The 18,509-nt window shown below is 51.1% G+C and overlaps 1 protein-coding gene and 1 long non-coding RNA gene across 2 annotated transcripts in view; one reads left to right on the top strand and one right to left on the bottom strand.

Annotated features, from left to right (window-relative positions):
- The window catches only part of RCAN1 (regulator of calcineurin 1), a 75,407-nt gene that overhangs the window by 23,570 nt on the left and 33,328 nt on the right, over positions 1 to 18,509 (top strand). The gene's annotated exons all lie outside the window — the stretch shown is intronic.
- LOC118601611 lies at positions 1,468 to 2,691 on the bottom strand. The gene is made up of 2 exons (XR_004950356.1): positions 2,597 to 2,691; positions 1,468 to 1,828 (listed from the first exon to the last, which is right to left on the bottom strand). It is a non-coding gene; the product is annotated as an uncharacterized LOC118601611 (long non-coding RNA).

Consider the following 18,509-nt stretch of genomic DNA (forward strand, 5'->3'; position numbering starts at 1 on the left):
GTCACTTAGCAGCAACTTATAGTCGATTGGGTTAAATTTGTTATTTGCATTGTTTCTATCATCTTACTGATTTTGTCTAGTCTGTCTCTTGCTGAAAGTAGTGTTGAAATTTCCAACTATGATTTTGATTTATTTCTCCCTTCTGATCTGTCAACTTTTGTGTATGTATATGTGTGTACATACGCACATACATATATATCATTTTTATCATAAAGTACACAGTTTATGTAAAATTTAAAACATCGCCCTGTCAACATGCAGAAATAGTCTTTATTAAATGCACATCAAAGCATTTAACAGCAGATAATTCTCGCTTTTATTCCTAAGGCCACACATTACATGAAGTTGTAGGAACTAGTGGTTAGTGTGCATTTAATTTTGTCAGTGGATTCATGATGATCTTAGGAATCTTCTGATGAAAGTCAGGTTTAGAAAATGTCCAGGTTTATTTTCAGAAAGACTCTGTCACCAGACAAGCAGGTACATGTTTCTGCAACGATTCAAAAAAGCCCAGCCTGTGAGATCTCTTTTTAATTTATAAGCACATGATCCAGAGTTAAAAGCATTTTAGTATTTACCTCCTTTGGACTGATGTCCTCTGCATCTTGTAATTTTCCCCCTGCCTGTCCCTAATTACACCATCTCACCTAGCAATTTGATGAAAGCCGTACTAGGTGCTACTATCACCAGGATTATGTTTCGCAGGGGCGTGTGATTTTCCACTGCTGTCAGCAGTGGAGGAAGAGGAGGTCGGTATAAGGAAATCTTTTGCAAGAAGGCTGTATTTGTGGAATTATTCACAAGGACAAACTATAATTATGAAGTTTTATTTTTACAAAGTACAATTTTTTTTTTTTTTAACCATGGTAATGTCTGTTTTCTTACATTTGGTGGAAACATTCAGAAATACTCTGGTGTTGGAAGGCTTATTTTTCCTCACTATTTTGCTTTGATGAATTCATTCCGAATGAGACATTTGGGATATTTCTAGCTGAGTTTCTGATTTCACTTTGGATTCTTAATCTCTTCTGAGGTCTAGGGAGGGATATTAATAGAGAATAGTTGAAATAAGGTGCGAGATTTTTCTGCCTCTAGAACACGGGCAAAAGGTTAAAGTCAACGGATCGTTGTGGGAGAACAGTCAGCAGGGTGGGAGCCCCAGATGGCACTTGCAGGTTGTCCGTGGCCAGCCCTGCCTTCCAGACTTTGGACAGGAGCAGGAGCAAGGAGGTTTGAAGAAAAGTTGTCCGTAGGTAATCGGGAGTAAAGAAATAACTCTTAGTTAGACTTCATAACCTGGATGAACTTTGAGAGTATGTGTGTGTGTGAGTGTGTGTGTGGTTTGTTTTTTTAATGGTCAGCCTTCAGGCCTCTGCAGCGGCTGAGCTAACCATGGGATCCCTGTAAAGTATGATTAAGTTTATCATCCTATAGAGATTCAAAGCAAAATGGGGGCTCTGTGTTTCAGTCAGCTAGGGCTGCTGTACCAAAGTCTGACAGACCAGGCAGCTCAAACAACATAACGTTTATTTTCTCGCAGGTTAGAAGGCCGGAAGTCCAGGATCAAGGTGCCGGCAGGTTTCGTGTCTCCCGAAGCCTCGCCCCTTGCTTGCCGAGTCCTCTTGTGGTCTTTCTTCTCTGCGCATGTGTCTGACGTCCCTTTGTGTGTCCCGATCTCTTCTCACGAGGACACTGGTCAGATCGGATGAGGGCCCTCCGTCAGGGCCTCTTCATCTCCAAATATGGAGTCACATTCTGGGGGCCTGGGGTCAGGACCTCAGCATATCATGGCGTGCAATTCAGCCCATAACACTATAACGTTAGCTCTCTAGTGAAAACAGAGTAGAATGGTGGTCGGGGGCGGGCACAATGGGGAACTGTCACTCAAGGGGTACACACTTTCTGCAATGAGATAAGTATGTGCTGGACACCTGGTCAGTGCCCAGCACCGTGACGGTAGTTAATAGTGCTGTATTGTATACTTGAAATTTGCTAAGAGAGTAGATCTTAAGTGTTCTCACCACACACACACACACACACACACACACACACACACACAACACGGGTAACTGTGTGAGGTGATAGGTATATTCCTTAGCTCGATTGTAGTAATCATTTCGCAAGGTCTGTGCATATCAGTTCATCGTGTTGTACGCCTTAAATATATACATTTTTTGTTAGTCATACCTTAGTAAAGCTGGGTGAAAAGAAGTGTGTGTGTAGGAATTCATTAGTACCGCTAATGAATCAGATCGTTCTCTCTTTGACGCTGACAACTCTGGGCCCAATTCTAGTCTGTGTGTGGGGGAGGGGGGTTCCCCACACCGTCATTTCTCGGACACCAGCCAGGCGCCCTAAAGATCAGCTCAGGCCTGACACTGTCTACCTGGAGTTAGCGTCAGATCCCACAGGAGAAGGGCTCAGTCCCACAAGACCACCCCCGCAACCCCCCACCACACACACACAGACACACTTCCGATGCCATTTGCAAGTCCAGGTTGTGACTTGTGCTTCTGAAAGACCAGCTAAAGATCCAGCGACCCTACCCTTAGTTTGCTAGAGCAGCCCACAGAACTCAGAAAACCGTTCTGCTTACCAGGTCGCCCACTGGTTTATGATAAAAACACAGCCGGGGGGTGGCAGGGACGCCTAGGGCACGGTGTGGGGTGAAGGCAGGGAGCTGCCATGTTTTCGGAGCACGCTGCTGCCCCCCCACCCCCACCCCCACCCCGTGTCACCAGCCCCAAGGCTCCCTGAACCCCGGCCTGTGGGTCACGTAGCTGTGGCGGATTAAGTCGGCCACAGGCGATTGGTTCACGCCCCAGCCCTTCTCCTCTCCCTGGAGGCCTGGCGGGGTGGGGCTGAAAGCTCCGACTCTCTTATCACTTGGTCGTCTCCCCTGGCAACCAACCCCTCCCAGATGTCGCCTCATTAACTAAACAAGAGGCACCTTCTGCTTCCGTCACAGGAAATTCCAAAGGTTTTAGGAGCTCTGCGCCTAAATATGTATTTCTTGTTATAAATCACAATATCACAGATACTCCTTAAAATGGCACCAGCCCCCCTCTGGCACCAGCCCAGGCCGGTTCTCCGTGCCTGACATGCCGCCTGGGTGCCAGAGTAGATGACCGTCCAGCTTGAGAGGGAGCAGGCCTGTTGGCATTTTGATAAACTCGGAGCTGGGAGGTCACCGATGAGGCTTGTCCCTGATTCTGTGACCTACACGGAAGGCGCTGCTTTGCAGGAATGTGACACAGCCCCTGGGGGGACCCTTCTCACCCTTCCCTCTCAGCGGACATGTAGGCTACTTCCTGACCTTCCTCTTTTATTAAGATTTTTTTTTTCATTAATACTCTGTGGAAACTGTCATTTGAGGTACTGTACAAACAGACACAATCTGATGTTCTTTAGGCCTATAAGCCATACAAGCTTTTCCCTTTCAGTGATTTTTTTTTTTTTTTTTTTTTTTTTTTTAGTAATGGCATTAAGGTCTGGGAATGACTTCTGTTTTTCTTTGGGGCTCCTTGATTTCCGTGGTCAGAGTCTAGCAAATGGAGAGAGCAGAGATGGGGGCCGGAGGGCTGGGAATGTCCTCCTTCTCCTCCTCCTCCTCCTCCTCCTCCTCCTCCTCCTCCTCCTCCTCCCTCCTCCTCCTCTTCCATCTGAGGAAACTTCTCAGGTAAGAAGAAAGAGGAGGGCTGAATAACACTTCCTCATGGGGGACAGATCTTCAAGGGGCACTATCAATATATTGTTTGACTCCTGAGGATATTCATTTCGTTTTGTTCTGTGTTTCAAATAAAAGCCTGTGCTCCCAGCCTTCCTTTCTCTGCCCAGTCCTGGACCTGTCTCAGTGGGGCGGCTGGGACCCCAGAAACAGCTCCTTGAGTTGGTTGGGATGTTGGAATAGGTAGCTTTCGATTCTAAGGCCCTTGGGGAAAAAAGGAGGCGGGCGTTCAAACCTGTTGGAACTCTAGCTTGAAGTCGTTTCAATTGGTCTTTCCAACAGAGACTGAGACATCGCTGGGGCGACCCTGGGCCCCTCTCTGGAAGGGCCTGGAACTCCTGGCTCACTGCTCGGCGCTTGGGTTTTTTGCGTTCTTCTAGTGCTCGTCTAGAAGACAATTTTGAAATTTTGGCCTAAAACGCTCCGCCTGGTTTTCCTCCTCCCCCTCTTCCCTGGATCCGTCTGCCGACATCCTGTCTCCTGGCCTGCAGCGTGCTCTCTGTAGGTCCATGAGTGGGGCACAGGCAGAGGGCAGGAAAGCCCACAGGTCTCAGGTTTCGGTCTCACGGGGCCCGGGGTTTTGGGGACCCTGCTCTGGGCGATGGCGGGCATGCCGTTCCTTCTTTCTGGGTCCGTCGTCCGTGGAGTGGGGGCGGATACTGCTCTCTCGGGGTCATGATGAGGTTTCGCCGAGATGAGGGGCCCCAGGAGAAGCACCCAGGCCCCTGCGGGGCACTCGTGGGCGATTGATGGCGGCAGTCACGGCAACCGTCTCGCCTCCCGACCTCGCTCAGTTCCCAGAAGCTTTTGCAAGCACAGCCCCTTCGGGCTTCAGGTCGCAGCCTATAGTACCCGCAGCCCGAAGGACGTGGCTGGATAATAGCCTCATCAAGTGAGCTGCAGTGATATTTGAACGCGAGCTCCCATCTGATTATTCGGCCGTCATTCAACCCCGGGCAAGAATGGATTCAGACTTTCCACCGCCGCCCGGGCCAGCCGGTTTCCATATCAGCCGGAGCCTCGGGAAGGCGGAAGGGCACGCTGTCATTCTTTCCACTCACGCCGACCCTGGGTGCCAGCGCGCCCGGCCACAGGAAGTCGCACGCGCTGGCCACGCCGCGCAGCCCGGCCCCCGTTTCCCGTGCGTTCGAGGGTCGATAAGGCGGCCCTCGGTGTTCTAAAGCCGGACTCGCCTCCCCGGCGACAGCAAGACTAACAGGGCCTCCCTTCCCCTCGACAACCCGTGGCCCGGTTCTCTTATTTCAAGCTGGTGAAGTCGCAGCAGCGCAGAGCAGACGCTTTGGGTCTGGAAAGTCGAGCAGAAGGCGACCTTCCCCCCCCCCCCCCCCCCCCCCCCCCCCCCCCCGTTCCCCGCTGCCCGGTGTTCGCTGTCAAGGCTCAGAGCGATGGCACGTTCCACACGAACTCTTCCCGCCCGCCCTGGGAGACAGATGGGCGGCTGTGATTTTATAGCGTAGAAAGGCAATTTAAAAGGAAAAAAAAAATTCTTCTGCTCGGTCATCATTGCAGATCAGTGGCCCAGACGGAACTAGAGCACCCGGCCCTGGGCCTGCCGGCTCAGCACCCCCGCCCGCAAGCTCGGGGACCTTGCCAGCACTATTTCAGTTCTAGAAAATGTATTCAAGGGAAATGAGATGCAGGTCTGTTTCAGGACTCTTGACTAATTTTACTCTGTTCTCCGTAAAGCAGAGAGTTACTCATCAGCAAGGGCGAGTGATACCTGAGCAGTGCCGCTCCACGGTGAGGTTCGGGTCCTGGTTTTTGACTGGGTCATGAGCGTGTATGAAATCCATGCATTGAGTCACATGTTGTTGGAGCTGGGAGAGACCTTAGTAATGATTTAATCCAGCGGCTCCCAAACCTGGCCATTGCTCAGAATCACCTCGAGAACTTATTAAGAACGCAGCTGCCCTGGTCCTACCCCGGACCCTGCCGACAACCCCAGGGTCGCCGATCTTGTCTGCAGCATTGCATTTTTAATGAGCTGCCCGAGCAGCCCCGAAACAGCCTTAAAGGGCACACAGTTGAGAATTGCAAAGTGATTTCTCCCTCACCCCCCCAATTTGCTTGTTTTTTATGTTTTTCTGCTTGTATTTTGTTTTTCGGGTGAAGAGCTCAGGGCCCAAATGTTGGGTGACCTTGCCTGGGGTCACATGGCTAGTTGGGTTGAGACGGGGGCCTGGACACCAGCCCTGCCCTGCCCTGTCCAGGCATCGTGAGTGTAGCCCGATGGAGTGGCCAGAGGAAGCTGACGGCCAAGGCGCGGTCCGCATAGCCTCACGGACCACGCTCCTGGTCACCAATATTCGGGACTGTGCTTGAGGCTCCTGCAAAGTCGCCGTGGCCAGGACGGACCTTTCAGAGCCCCCAGTGGGTTCAGAAGATTATTTTTTCTCTCCAGCCCTTAGAAGGGGTCACTCGTGGGGCCATCGCCAAACCACCTCTCCCAGGCCCAGACAGGGCCCACTGGGGCTGGAGCAGATGCCGGGGCTTGGCCGTGGGACCGAGCTGGTCTGTCCGACCTCCCCACTGCCCCGTGACGGCAGCCCGCGTGGGCACCCTGCCTGGGCACCCTGCTCACTGACAGCCGGCTCTGTGGTCAAGACGGTGAACTTCCGTTTTCAGCGGCTTCAGTTAGTTAAAGGGCCCGTTTAAAAATGATTGTCCAAAAGGCTTCACAGGGGGCGCCAGCTGCCTCACTGCTTACCTGGCCCAGTGGAGAAATGATAAGGACATGCGGTTTGGTCCGCCCCGGATTTTGAGGGGTTCCGGCTCGTCGCACTCACGGCAGGGGCCACAGTAACCCCTGGCGTCTCGCATCTCTTCATTTCCTCCTGGAAGAGCATCGTGAGGTCGTTCTCCCCTCCTTCCTCTTCCTGGAGTTTCTCCATCTACTATTCTCACTTATTTCCAGACAGAATAGGTAGAAAATTGTTTTCTAGATTGTGCCTGCCCTTGGTACTCATTTACTACGGAGTCCAGGGTGACGTCCTCATTTGCTCAGGCAAATAACATATTATCTTGGCGGGGGCAGGGGAGGATGCGGCGGAAATCACAGGGTAAGGAGAGAAATACGAGGGTCAAGGACAACGTGGTCTTACGTTTCTGCAGCAGACATCTGGTCCTTCCACGCGGCGCGTCCTGGGGATTCTGACCTTGGCGGGTCAGCTTCCCGATCTCGTTTAGACGCGCCTCCGATAGTCTGCCGACCGACCCGCCCAGGCCCCCCTGCAGGACGGGGGGCCTGGCCGGTCACCTTCCTAGCAGCAGGCCCCCCGCAGGCCCCTCCCCCCGCAGACCCCCCCCCCCGCAGGCCCCCACAGGCCCCCCACAGGCCCGCCAAGCCGCGTGTGTCGACCCCGGCCTCTGTCTTCTCTCCCGAACAGACCATCCACCTCTTTCGTTCTCTCCCATCCACTCAGGTTTTTTAAAATTTTTTTTAATTTTAATGCCGGAAATGGAGGATGTTGACACTTTCTCTCTCATCCTCATTTTTTCAGCCAAAAGTTTTGTAGGTTTCACATCTTCCCATGCTTCCCATCTGTTTTCACTTTCCTGTCCTCACATAACTGCCTTAGCTCGGTAGCTTAGAGTGCCTCCTGCCTGGACGGCGGCGACAGTCCCCGGCCTGGCTCCCCGGCCTGGCTCCCCGCCCCGCTCCGGCCGCACTGCCCGGCTGCCTCCAGCCGGCTCCGCTCCCCGAGAGGGCTTTCTGAACACCTGTTTCGTTACCTCGCCGTCCTGCTCTTCGCAACTCCTCCACACGTACCCGCATCTCTAAGATGAAGCTCCAAATCCTTTGCAGATCAGGCCTTTTGTCTGTTGGGCTCTTGCTTGTCTCTTCGTCCCCTCCCTCCCATTCCCTGACACAACTCACCAAGATGGGGGTGCCGCACCACTTGGGATCCCCAGGATGTGGCGTGCTGGGTGGCGGAACCTGTTGCTGGCTCCACCGGGGACGCCTCATCCCCCCCGCACGTCGAGCTGACCCTTGCTGGTTCTTCCGATAGCCTCTAAACATATTTAAAATAGACCTTACACTTCAGAGCAGTTCTGTGCTCACAGTGAAATTGACTGGAAGGTAGGACGATTTCCACATGTCCCCCGTCTCCCCCTCCACCCCCCGTCACCCACATCCCCACCGGGGTGACGCATTTGTCACAACCGACGAGCCCACGCTGACGCCTCAGCGCACACAGTCCACAGTCCACATGGGGCCTCACTCTTGGTGGTGCACTCTCTGAGGGTTTGGACAAACGTGTGACAACACACGTCCACCCTTGTGGTGTAAGGAGTATTTTCACCTCCGTGCCCCATCCATCCACCCCGGATAGCCTTGTCTCAGACCTACCCTCTCTCATCTTCTCCAGTGAAGAAATCGTCTTGGTTATTGCCAGCTCCTGGCACGGTTGCCTGCTGTATTATTTATTAATAATTGTTTGATGAACGAATGAGTTAGCAGGTCATTTAAAAACCATGCCGTATCATTACCCAAGGGGAAAGCATAATTCGTGAAGTACCTCTGGGTCTTCTCCTGCCCGCTCATTTGTATTATAGATTCACCTGGCCTCAGTAGATTCCTGCTGAGCAGACCCGCTGGAAATCTGCCCAGTTTGAACTTTAAAATAAAAATGTGTATTTACCGAAATGTGCAGACTTCTCCAAGTGTTGGTTCCTTATTCTCAATCCGCTATAATTTGTTTCTTCGAAGGACTGTATTTGCTGGCTGTTTTTGGTTTTGTTTTTAATGCAATTCACTATTCTTCTTTAAAAAGAAAGGTTGAGTTTAAGAGCACATGAGACGATTATAAACGAATTTAAAGTAAAAGGAAGTCCCCCTCGAGCCTGGGACCCTGAACAGCTGCCCACCCCATAGTTGGCTTGTGTCCCAGGGGCTCTTGCTCCCTGTCACAGGCTCCTGTGGAAGCTGGCTAGAGCCCTGTCCTTGGAGAGGTCCCAGTTCTCATTGCTGGGAGGGACAGGTCAGGTAGAGGGCATGGCCCCCAGGCTGGGGCGGTGCAGGTATGATGCCTCAGAGTCCCCAGACTGGGTGATCACGCCGATATGACAGAGAGAGACAGTGCAAAGCCCTGTCCTGGTGTTGGGAAACAGGAGGAGGAGTGGGGAGGCTAACTGTGGAGTTCTGGAACCGTGGCATTTAATGACCGGGTGCTGCCCAGGGGCGCTCTAAGGCAGGCTGCATTCTTGAGCTCTCGGAGGGTCTCCACTAAAATCTTGCCGTTTATATCAAGTCTGTTTTCAAACAGCGTCCTTGGATCCCTGTTGCAAAACCAGAGCCTCGCCCAAGAGAGTAATTCCGTCTCGCACGCAGGACTGCCAGCTGACGCTGGCTTGGCTCTGGGAGCAGAGTCCGGATGGCCACGCCCACCCACTGTCATGGACTTCAGACTGTTGACGCAGGAAGAATCCTTACAGAACAAGCTCAGAAGTTCAAAACGGCCTCACCAGGGGTCCTTGCTGTTTTTAGTGGAATATCTTTTTTAAGTGAGCCCTTCCCCTGCGCCCAGCGGTGAGCAGGACCAAGCGAAGCCGCCCCACCTGCAGCGGGGTCTGCCCTGCGGCCCCACGGGGTGCTCCTGCCACGGACTCGGGGATTGCTCCTTACTTTACAGTTGATGAAGCTGAGCCCTGAAGAGGGCAGGCGGGGTCAGAACTGAACCCCTCCCCCCCGCCACATTCTGTTCACTGGGTTCTTCTCCCTGCCATTGGAGAAGCAGTGGGGTCCCCACACCTGCAAGTCACGTGTATGAGTTCAGACCTTCGGTATTCTAGCTCCTCAAGGGGATGAAAGGGGCCACATCAAGAGAGTTTTAATCCTTGGCTTCTTGACCTTAGGCTCTTAGGAAACCTCCTGATCCTTGGGAGTCAACTGCTTGCGTTCTATCCCACAGAGGCGTACATGCCCTCCAGAGAAAGGGCAGATCGGTTCTGCAGGTCTTCCAGCCCACCTTCCTCAGAACCACTGGGCGCTGTGTTCCCCTAGCGACGAGGAGGACTCTTCTTGCAGTAGGATGGTCGTCCTCTGCCTTTTCTTGGTCACCAGTTATGTCAGTGATAATTAGATTGGGTCTTTGATAGGCACGCAAGTAAAAAGCAGTTTGTTGTAATTTACTAAATTAATTGTCTTGATGATTCATTGTAAAGTCATTTAAAATTTTTATCTGTATTCTCTGTATAGTTTTAATTTAAAATGAATCGATTAGTATTATTGGGGAAATTTGATTTCTTTAATTAAAAGTACATCTATGTTTTGATGTGATACTTATTTTCACAGACTACATTTAATCAATTTTTTTAAACTCAGTTTTTAGGTAGTGATTTATTTTATTTTTTCAGGATAATCTTATCAGAAAACAGACATGTGTTTTGCTATATTTAAATATGTTCCATCCATTCATAAAACAGCTTCCCTCTGAGACGGCTTCATAATCATGATTAGCTTTTTAGTGGGTCTTTGTTAAAGTTCGCAGGTTGTTGGGGAAAGGATTTTTTAAGTGTGTATCGTGTGCAGTCATGCACACCTGTGTGAACAGAAGCGTGCTCTATGCCCGTCTCAGGAGGCCGCTCCACCGTCAACGTCAGGAAACTACTACGTTAACGAGCACTAACGGGAAGGGTAACACACACTCGCGGTCGAGCTCGTAACAGCCGGTCTAACCCTGTAGCAAGGTCTTCCGACGGGCCTGGTGGCAGGGGGACTGCATCAGACTCCGAGCGCCTGCCCCCCGCCTGATGCGGGCACAGACGGCGTCCAGAGTCAGGACGCCACGCTGACCGTCGGAGGGGCCGACGGGGCCGTGACAAGGAGGTCAGCCTTCAGCGTGCGCATCCGGCCTCCTTCCTCTCGGCGGGCCCGTGGTGAGCTCTCTCGGCCGGAGCTCAGGTCCCGAGTGGAAGGCTCGCACACGTGCCGGTGACAGCTGTCTCACGTGCACGGTCACGCAGGTGTGCCAGCCAGCACCTCCCCCGTCCTCAGAGCAAAGCCCCTTCTGTGCACGTATCCACCGAACCGGGTCTGGTTCTGACTGTGAGAACGGCCGCCAACCGAACGCATGAGAGACCCAGGACAAGAGCTATTTCACTCCGATTGTTTCTGTCCACGTCGTAGACAGACGGGAATATAAATGGCGGAAGAGAGGCACGCGGTTCCTCCTGTGCGGCGATGTCCCAGCCGCAGCAACAGCGACTGCGAGTAGGAAATGCCACCGAGGCCCGTACTTGCTAGAGACTTCTCAGGTTGTCGGTAAACTCTTACAAAGATTTCTGTGAGCAGCTGTCCGGTCAGCGCCGAGGCTGGGGTTTTAAGGTGCGGAGTTGACCCGGGGGTGTTCCGAATCGTCGGTTACCTTTTTATGGTGGAGGGATGGTGCCCCGCAGAGCTTCCGCTTTCAGTCGCGTAAGCAATCAGAGCTTCTTTTTTTCGTGGAAACGATCTGTGCCGTGCTTACTTTGCAGCATTTGGCTTGGGCTCACACGGAGCCTCTGATTGCAGAATCGGGGAGAACCACAGAGGGGTTTGCGGCACGAGGGTAGTGGAAGGCGAAGCAATACCGTTGATCGGATTTTTAGTCGAAAGCCATCGGGTCAGAGGATGCCGGACTGGGGGTGCTAAGCGTGATCGTGACCTCTCCTCGGCCCCCTTTCCAGGTGAGATTTGCGCCTCACTGGCCCCTTGTGTCTCCTGGGGTCAGATGCCCTCTGGCCTCTCCTGCTCCGTGCTGGGGGGGAGCGACTGGCCTGTGCCTGTGTGTGTACACACGTGGACATGCACGTGTGCTTGTGGACGCAGTTGGGTCTGTGCACACGCGTGTCCCTGGCACCCGACGTGCGTGAAACCCGGCTGAGCCCACCCTGCGCAGCAGCCGCCAAACACGTTGGCGACGTCCCTATCAAGAAGCCACCACGAAGCCCTGCGGATTAGAGAGCTGCTCACCGCTCTGAGGCGAAGCAGTCATCAGACGCGAGTCGCACAGTTTTCAGAGAGCACGCAGAGGGCCGTGGGCTCCGCCGAGCAGCGCCTTTGAAAAATGACAAAAAATAGTGGTGTCCGTCGGGGAGAGGCCCTGGTGCGATGTTAACCGTACCCTCGTTTGGGCAGTTTTCCCAGTCTGTGGTCACGTGTGACACACACACACACACACAGATAAATGATCACGGAAGGAGTGTCTTCCCCCAGGCACAGCGCGTAACCAGGTTGTGTGGCTGCCGCCCAGCTCCCGGGCCCCCCCCACCTGAGCCCCCCATAAACGGAGCTGCGGCCCTGATCTGGGGCAGGGGGTTGGGCTGAGGCCCTGAGAAGCCCGCAGCTGGAGCAGGCATTTCCGTGTGGGCCACACCAGGATCTGAGAGCCCGGAAACCGGGCAGTGTTTTTAATCAACGCTTTTCAAAATATCTGCGAGGAAGACCTGCCTCGTTTCAAGTTCCGACCTCTTGCCAACTAATAAATATAACATAATAAAAATAAATGACCAGAACAATGAAGTGGGAAACAAAGGGACATGCAAACCATAAGCCTTACCTTTTAATTATCAGATGCAACTGACGTGCGTTTTTTTTTCCTGATAAATCGTTTGAAACACTTCTAAGTTTCTAAACACTTCCTCTCATTTCCGTCCTCATCTCACTGCGGACTGGCTGTCCCCTGTCCACGGCCCGCACTTGGGTAGCGCGCTCTTACATCATAAGTAGACGTCAAACCCTGGATTTAAAATGATAAGTACGTAAATTCATAATTATGAAATTTCATAATTTTTTTTCAGAAAAGGAGAAAACCAGTGCACATCTATTTAATCTGCATTACTTTTCCCTCATTTTCGAGTCTTTCCCAGTGAACGAGCACACATTCTGTGTAACCGCGATCCTTACCTGTGCATGTGTTCTGCTTTTGCTCACTGGCCAGAGCCACTGCCCAGCCCCTGGCCCCCCTCACCTGCCACCTGGTCGCTGTCCCAGCTCCTTCACTGTCCCCCCCTCTCAGCTCTGATCTCTGTCCGCGTCAGGCCCTCGGAGCCCAGAGCGCTCTCTCCCCGAGTCACAGACGTGGTCCGTGGTCCCTCGGCTCTCACGGGACGCTGTCTAAGTCTCTCCACCACCCGTGCTGGCCCCCGCCGGCCTCTCCAGCCGCATTTCTTGTTTATTTCCTGCGCTACAATCCCTCCCACCCTACCGACTGTGCTTCAGCCCCATGAGCCCCAGGCAGCTCTGGAAGGATCCTGCCTTTTCGTGCCTCCCCGCTTACGGGACCGATGAACCAGCGTCGCACCCAGCGCTCGGCGAACAAGCTCTCCATTTGCCGCGTTCCCCTAGCTATTTGTCTACCATAAACATCACCAACTTTAAACATATTCATACCATCTCTCTTTTTAAATAGAGGCATTAATTCCCCCAAATGAGATTATAGAGCCCAAGTTTACGGACCCTTTATACAGATGGTTGCATGTTGCCAATTTGTTTTCCAGAAAACTTGAGCCACTTTTCAGCATTAACGTCAATAAATCCTGAATTTTAACTCAGAAATATCGGGCTCGCGTTGGCCCCAAGTCGCGTTAAACACTAGAGCACACGGTCTGTTCTTACCGTTTGCAATCGTTAGCGCCAAACTCATCAGCGTTCCGCTTTGGGCGTTAGTTCTGCAAAGGCGTGGGCCTGCCTTGTACCCCGAAAGCAACGTGCACATAGTCAGTACAGCATGGCAATGATGTGTGTTGACGTGGCCCGATGCTGAGGTGAGTAGAAGATGAAAGGTTCGTTGATGGAGGACGTTCTCACCTACGTGTTCAGCCTAGGTGGAGGCCGTCGCGTGCCCACCACGGCAGTGCCGTGAGCAGATGCACTTACTGCCCCGCCGGATCCGCACGATGCACGAGCTAGTAGCGGGGGGGGGCTCTTACTCCCTCTGTATGGATGAGAAGCGAAAGCACAGGGAGGTCGAACGACTTGCCCAAGGAGGCGGCTACCGGGCGCGCAGGGCGACGCTGGCATTCGACCCTGGGTAACCCAGAGGCCAACACCGCCCGGTGACAGTGCCGTGTTGAACCGCTCCATCTGCCAGACTTGAGGTACGAGTGCTTTTATTGGCAGTTACTGTTACTGTTGTCGTAATTATTAAAGTTGCAAGTTCAATCCAGGTAACTTTTTTTCCCTGAGCCTGTTTGAAAGTAGTTGCCAACCTGCCTGATGCCCCACCAGCCTGAAACGCAGGAGGACATCTTAAAACAAGGTCATGCTTATAGACAGTGACAGTACGACGGTCAGCAGCAGAACCTTGCTGCTGGTACGTAACCGCCGCGTAAACCTGAGATTCCACTTCAAGTTCCCCATTTGTCCCAGCGACGTCCTTCGTGGCCAGAGGACCCAGGCGGGGCGTGCGTGTTGCGTGTGGCTGTCCTGTGTCTTGCATCTCCTTTTCTCCTTCAGTCTGGAACAGTCTTTTCCTGGACTTTCACGACCTGGGCACTTTTAAGGAGAACCGGCCTGGCATTTTGTAGAGTGCCCTTCATTTGGGGTTTTGTCTCCTCGTGATTAAATTCGGGCCGTGCGTTTAACCGTGGCAAAATACACATTAAGATTTACCGTCTCAACCATTTTTAAATGTACATTTCAGTTAGCGTCGAGTACTTTCACGTCGTGGTGCAAAAGTGTCCTTCGGTAAGCGGCGTAGACATTTCAGGTAATGGCACCTGGGGAGGATGCCGGCTCACCTGGTACCTCCCTCCCTCCCTCCTGTCCTCCCACCGGTGTAACTGCTCCGAGCTTTGCGGGTCCTTCCCGGGGCATTCGTCACATAACTTTCTTCGTGTGCTGCCCGTGTGCTCCCCAGAAAATACACTTTTCTTGGGCGTGCCTGGCACATAGTGGGTATTCAATCAGTGATGACTGAGAGAAGCAAAATATTTGAGGGGAATTAGGAAATACAGAGTAATTTGACTTCCAGGAGGGTAAGAATGTACCAACACTGATGTCACTGCAGAGTAACTCAGTGCCCCGTGACGTCTTTATTGATTTTTAGCCAGAAAGTGACCTGAAGAGATGAGGCCCGAGGGACGCGGAGCAGGCTAGTTATTTTATGTCTTCGTAATGGGACGCGCAGAGCATTTGGTCAGATTTCCTTGAAGTGCTTCCTCTGCATGACCTCACAGGAAAAACGAGGCCAGTCTCGGGGTGGCCTCTTCGGTTAACGCTGTCGCATTTAAGAAAACGCCGTTACGTGCAGGGCTAGTGCCCGGGCGTGATCGACGACCTGGAATTTCCCAGGCGGATCCCAGAATTGGAAAAGAGGGTTTTCAGGGGAATCCTAGGGGCTTACGGAAAACGCGGTCAGGCGGACGCTGACCCAACGTGCTTCGGCTCTTCCGAACGGCGGGGCTGTCGCGGACCCCACATGGGCCCAATAAGGACAGAATGTTTCTGAGTTAAAAATCAGAGTTGATTGGCATCGACACCGAATATCTGGTTCCCTTCTTTTCATCAGCAGATTACTCAGGTAACCAACTGGTATGTGAAGTCACCCAGGAAGAAGTAAACATTCTCCAGAAAGTGCTAGTTTCCCCCGTTCTGCTTGCAAGCATTCGAACCAGCCAAGTAAAACTAGCAACAATATTTTTAACTCTTGGAGGAAGCTGAAATGATCCCAGTGTATTTTTGTTCACATAGAGAGCATTAGAGTAGTATTTAAAATAAGTAGGATAGGCAAGCAGTTTACTATTTCTGGCATCAGAAATAGTCCAACCGTGGATTACAAGTATACCTTGGGGATGATTTTTCTTGTACCAAAAAATGAAAGATTTAAAGTAACCACTTAACCGTGAAGAGTTTCCCGGTGGTAGAGAAAATGGTATAGATTGGGAACTTGTATCTTGTATTTGTATTGAGAATCATTTCAACAGAGCATTCGTTTTTTAAGTACGGTCAGAACAGGTTTACTGGATGTGACTCTTTTTTGTTTTCTTTATTTCTAAAATGCTGGGTGGGGGGGAGGATTTAGCTCCCCCCAGGTCCTCATTGTGCTTCTAACCAGATGTGTCGTTCTTCCAATGTCTCTGTGAAATCACGTTGATATTTCCAGTTTTTAACACATTATTTCCTTTTTGTTGTCACTTCGACCACATTTTCTTCTGGTACATTTCAAGTTATTATAGTAAGTATTAAAATTATTAAAGAATTGCAAAATAATTTCCATTATAAAACCCTGTTTTCATCATTCAAAACTGGACAGCAATCCTCCTTTAGTGTAGAGACCTTTTCCAGTGAAAGGAGGTCCCACAAAAATCAACGTCCTTGAGCTGAATACCAAGGTGGATGGAGGGTATTCGTTGTTTGCTTCTGTTCTTTTTCCTCAGTTTTGTGTGCTTGCTCAGTCTTTACCACCTGTTTGTTCTAAGTTCTCCGGATGGAGAAATGATAAAGAAAGATTAGGCTTTTAAATTTTCACAGACATCGAGGCTTGGCACCCTCACGTGGAAGTTTCGCAGAAGGAGTTTTGAAATCAGCCTTCTCGCAGACTCTGCCGGCGACTAACCCTGTGGGTGCTTCCTGACTGGCCCCTTCAGGTGCCTGCCTGCCTTGTGCCATACTTACCTGTGGCCATCCCCACCTGCAGACTGAACAGTCTTGCTAGAATTTTAAATCGTGCAGTCTCTTTTACTAGTTTAGACAGATTTGGGGTTTGTATTAGAGTGCTTGAGAATGCCTAGAACCTGATTTCTTGGAATCTAAGACAAATTTGGGGGAAATTTTTGTTTTGATGATCTTAATCCTTTTTCAGCTCAGAGCCTGAGCCTTCAGTGAGCTCACCAATATTCTCTTTACAAGTCGTGTTTACTGACTCGCCACAGAAATCGGAGGGCATGCCCACGTACCTGAGCCGTGCCTTTTTTGGTGCTATGTCAAGGATTTACAGGAAGGCGTGTTTGGATATAGCCGTCGTGGGCAGCAGTCAGGGCATGAATGTGCATGCTGATGTTGTCAGTTATGAGGTACGTGACCTCGGGCAAGTAATCTGAGCTCACCGGGCCTCATTTCTGCAAAGGTAAGGAAGGATAAGAATGCCTTCCCTGTGTACTCTCGAGGGTGTCAGGAACCTCAAATGAATTAATGCATGTGAAAAGACCTAGTAAACCGCAAAGTGTAGGTTGGATGTAACTTGGAATGATGATCAGGCAGAGCCTGCATAATAAACTGGAAAATGTGAGTTCCGTTCTCAGACGGTCGGGACTTTCTGTGGGACCCAGTTCCGGATGTTTTGACTGATTTAATCCTCCGGAACAAGGGGCTATTTCAGAGCATGGCATTTCAGGCATTAGGCTGATCAGACAATCCCCAGCAGGACATTTGTGCAGCTCACAACGAGTTCTTTATCTTCTCCCTTGCCTGTGAAAGTTGCAGAAACGCCTACATAACAGGATTCATCACGGAATCCTACATTAAGCTGCACTTGTCTGGGCTCATTCATGAGCGTATCAGCTATTTTCCAGAACAAACAGAGTTCTCACAGAAAGAATCCTGTGCTGTGAATCCAAAAACGGATTGTATTAAACTTCCTGACACGACTTAATTTGTCAGGCAAGTCGACTTTTTTCTTTTTTCTTTTTTTTCCTAATCCTGGCCTCGTTCCGAATTTTCCAATGATTCCTGGAATAAGTAGGCTACATTTATCCATCTTTGCAGGCTCACAATTTCCAGTGACTCGAATGGGGATTTCGAGCAGCTAGGGGGACAGCAATTTATGACCTTTCTTTTAATTATGATGTTACTGGAAGCTTAGTATTCCGGCAAAACATTTCTATAGTTTATACAGTTTCATTAGCATAGTATTAATACACTTGAGTATTAATAGCTCTGCCCACTTTCCTGTACTGTGTGCCCCGTGACATAAGCTGAATTGTCTTGTAGGTCCCTGCTGTCATTCTTTTAGGGTTCTCTAAAAGAATGCTGGAGCTGAGGGAGCTTTTACCACTGATTTTGCAACAGCTGAGACCGAGGTCCAGGGAGGTGAAATGCGGTGCCCAGCTCGGCACAACTTGGTTGTGCCTAAGCTGGGACTGGACCAGCCTCCTGTCCAAGATGCCGTGGCTCCTCGGGAACCAGAATCCAACCTCTGCCACTCAGAATCCTTAGACCTGCAGGTTTTCTGTAGAGCTGAAGGCTATACAACCTTTCGATTATTAGAAGCTTAATGTTGAACTGTTTGGGGATCAGTGCCTAAAATAGACAGTCCAACCCTGACTTCTCAAAGAGGGATGTGAGGCTTTTTCTTGATAATTTCCTCTCTTGATAATTCTCGTCAATGCCTTTTCTAGCTCATTCCAGCTGGTCAGTCATCCTGAGCCTCAGTCACGGTGCCTCGCTCTGTAGGTGGGGGTGGCGTGGTACCTAAGTTAAAAACAGGCCCTGCGCCAGATGTCTGCTTTCTTAGGAAAAAGTCGCCAGCCTCGCTAGCCTGCTGCTCTTTGCCGTTCTCAGGCACGTTTCTTCGTCAGGGTGTCAGTGAGGGACTGGGTGACCCCTCCCACAGAATAACCGCCGTCTCGTGAGCTGTCCGCCGCATTAAGAGAATCACGCTTTCTCCATCAACAGCACGTGGGACCACCTCCTCGACAGGTTGAACTTGTCAACGCAGTTTGTCACCGGGGATGATGGATCATTCTTCACTATTTTAAGAATTCGTGTCAGGCCGGGTCCCATTTCATTGTCGCTTTGTTTCAGAATCCGATTCTGGGTCCAGCGTCCGAGGGAAGTAGG

The sequence above is a fragment of the Rousettus aegyptiacus genome, unplaced genomic scaffold (assembly GCF_014176215.1).
Source record: "Rousettus aegyptiacus isolate mRouAeg1 unplaced genomic scaffold, mRouAeg1.p scaffold_m13_p_4, whole genome shotgun sequence".
NCBI classification, from domain to species: Eukaryota; Metazoa; Chordata; class Mammalia; order Chiroptera; family Pteropodidae; genus Rousettus; species Rousettus aegyptiacus.